The 3,091-nt window shown below is 33.0% G+C and overlaps 1 long non-coding RNA gene across 1 annotated transcript; it reads right to left on the bottom strand.

Annotated features, from left to right (window-relative positions):
* Positions 1-532: 532 nt before the first annotated feature.
* LOC107791891 (uncharacterized) lies at positions 533-1,213 on the bottom strand. Its single transcript, XR_012708395.1, has 2 exons — positions 1,014-1,213; positions 533-896 (listed from the first exon to the last, which is right to left on the bottom strand). It is a non-coding gene; the product is annotated as an uncharacterized LOC107791891 (long non-coding RNA).
* Between the last annotated feature and the right edge of the window lie 1,878 nt (positions 1,214-3,091).

Below are 3,091 nucleotides of genomic sequence, written 5' to 3'. Positions count from 1 at the left end.
GAGTATTATGATAAGTTATGCACTTCATTTATTATTTCTCAAGGGGGCGTAAAAAAGTCAAAACGTGTCAAGTAAAAGTGAACGGAGAAGTATATAGCTTGAAGAACATGTTATACAATAACAGGATTCAGAAGCTTTTGATTTGATGAGCAACATGTTGTGAGTTTGAGTCACCCTAGAAGCAAGGTGGGAGTTATTGGAGGGAGGAAGCCGAGGGTCTATCGGAAACAGCCTCTCTACCTCAGGGTAGAGGTAAGGTCTGCGTACACACTGCCCTCCCCATACTCCACTAGTGAGATTATACTGGGTTATTGTTGTTGTAACAATTATCTTGGAAAAAACAGTAACAAATACTTCCTTCGGTTCATTTAGTGTTCGTGGTTATCAAAAGTAACTGGTAAAAAATACTTGTAATTTCAGAAAATCTAGGTATATTTTTTTTCTTTCTCATTTAGCCCTAATGTGATGAGTAAATAAGGATATAGTAATACATTTTTAAGGAACAGTTGAAAAAGAAACATGACAATTAAAATGGACCGGAGGAAGTAGCCTTAACTATAATAGATTTCATTGTTCCTGTTAAAACTTATCACCATTACAAGTACTACTAAAAGAAAATACTTAAGCCCTTCTCAGTCTACTTAATGATAATGATGTCTCTTTCACTACCTTCCTTATCATCAAACATTTTCACCTTCTTCCTATCGTTCACACTGTTTTTTCCTTTGTCCTTTTTTTCATCTTCTGTTTTCATCCAACAAGTCTCGGAAGGATTACCACTTTGACTCAACCCCTTCTTTTTCTCAAACAACTCAAGAAAGTATTTATCCCATTGTTGTCTGGTCCGCCTCCTCGGAACAAAGGCCTCGCCCGAATCCATCTTCCAAAATATGCACCTGCATCAATCAAACATTAAACCACAATTTTCTTGATTAAAAAAAATAGAAGAAAGCCACAAACTAAACCCAACTAATTGAATAGTCACATCATGCATATACGTTTATGAAAATTACCGACTGGATAAAAGAGAAAACCAACGAAAACTCTTCCGCAAGAGACTCGGTCAACCGGAAAATCGAGAGATTTATAAAAACAGGGGAGAAAGTTTAGCGGACTAAGGAGTAATAAATAGACTTGAAACTACTTTTGAATGCATATACACTACTATAGAAAGAAATAATTAAAAGATGATTTTAATTAAGGAAGAGAAAAAAGTTACCTATCTTGTAATCCCTTTCCTTATTTCCCCTTCCCTTGTGTGCGAGACAGGCGGAGAGAGAGAGGGGGGTTGGGTAAGGTAAAAATATATTTGGTGTTTACTATCAGCTTACCATAATTAAGTTATTTAATTAAGCGATAATATATACTTCCCCCTTTCCACTTTATGTGGACAAAGTTCGAAATATGAGGATCAAAGTAACTAACCTTCAATGTGAATGCGGACTCAAAATGTTCAAACTTTTTGGAATAAAATTTATATATTTAAAAAGTTAAATAAAAAGTATTATAAATCAAAGTAGTTAATAATTTATTATGGCTAAAAAGTATTTGAAAAAAATATGGTCAAAGAAAATCTTTTAACATCTTAAATAGTAATTGTATCACATAATGTGAAACATATGGAGTAGTAATTAATCATTACTTTGATAGCTCCTCTAATGTTTGAATCCACAGTTTGGGCAAACATTCTAAAACTACGTTTGAAAGACAAACAAATGTCTGTAATAGTAATTTAGGCGTAGCTACTGCACTATCCGAGAGCACCAGGGTTCTACTGATTTGTAATTTTGTTAATCATCAAGTATATATTATATATGGAGTTAACAAAAATAAATTAACCATTATTAAGTACTACAATAACAACAATAATTCCACAGGTATGATATGAGGAGGGTGTTGTGTATACAGACTTTATTTTTACTATGAGTATAGAAAAGTTATTTCTAATAGACTTTCGGTACAAGAAATGATAAAAATAAAACAGTTACGAATAAATTAACCATTATTAAGTAAAAAAAAAAAATGTATCTACAAACACCTATAATTCATCGGTGGTACAAACATCAAGTTGGGAATAAGTTTCTTTTACGTGTGAGTGAATGGTTGGTGGTTTTTGAAGGAACGAAATTGGCTTATGCTCTTTTGGCTTTACAGCTGTAAATATTCGATAATTATGGGGTAGATTTCAATATCACACTAGCTACAAAATAAAAACGTGGTAATTGAGTTTAATATATTTGGTAGGTTACAGACTAGCAATTTGTCCTCTCCATTTCCTTTCTAGTGAAACATCACCATTAATTATCACTACAATTGAATCACTGCCTTTCCTCTTTCAGCTTTGATCCTCTTCTCAATCATCCAGAACCAAAATAATGAGTTTTTGGACTCAAGACACAAAAATAGGTGAAAAAATAATATAGTGACCAAAATACATATAACGCCTTTTAAATAGACGTTATATGTGAATACGAAAAGACGGGTAAGTATAGCGCCGTTTATTAAGGCGCTATAGTATAGCGCCTTAATAAACGGTGCTATACCTACATAATAAATTGTCCCCTTCCCTTCCCCACCAAACCAGAACTCTCCCCCCCTCCCCCCCCCCCCCCCCAAAAAAAACTTACAATTTTTTCCCTTCCCCTATTAACGACCAAAAAATCTCGAGTAGACCCCACCCGTCCCACAAAAAGTAAAGATCCTCGGTCCCACATCCTAGCTAAGGCGTTCTCTCGTTGTGGGTTGCTCGTTTCAGCTCTAAATCGCCAAATCTTCAACTTTCCTAAAACCTTAAATCGAGATATTCCGACTTAGTTTTTGTTGAAACTCGTATAAAAAATACATATTAGTTATTTTTAATGTGTTCTATGTTGTTTCGTGATTGTTTTGCGATTTAACTATTTTGTTATTTTTATCCGGATTATGATATTAGTGTGCTAAAAAAATTAGTAAAAATAGAGAAATTATTATTAGTTGTTAAAAAAAATATTAATAAGTTACTTTTTACTGTGGTATATATATTTTCGTGAATATTTTGTGATTAAATTTATTTGTTATTTTTATCTGGTTTAGATTATTTATTTTCTTAAAG

This window comes from Nicotiana tabacum, chromosome 4 (assembly GCF_000715075.1).
Source record: "Nicotiana tabacum cultivar K326 chromosome 4, ASM71507v2, whole genome shotgun sequence".
Lineage (NCBI taxonomy): Eukaryota > Viridiplantae > Streptophyta > Magnoliopsida > Solanales > Solanaceae > Nicotiana > Nicotiana tabacum.
Note: the sequence above shows the minus strand (reverse complement) of the source record. Positions and strands in the feature narration are given on the sequence as shown.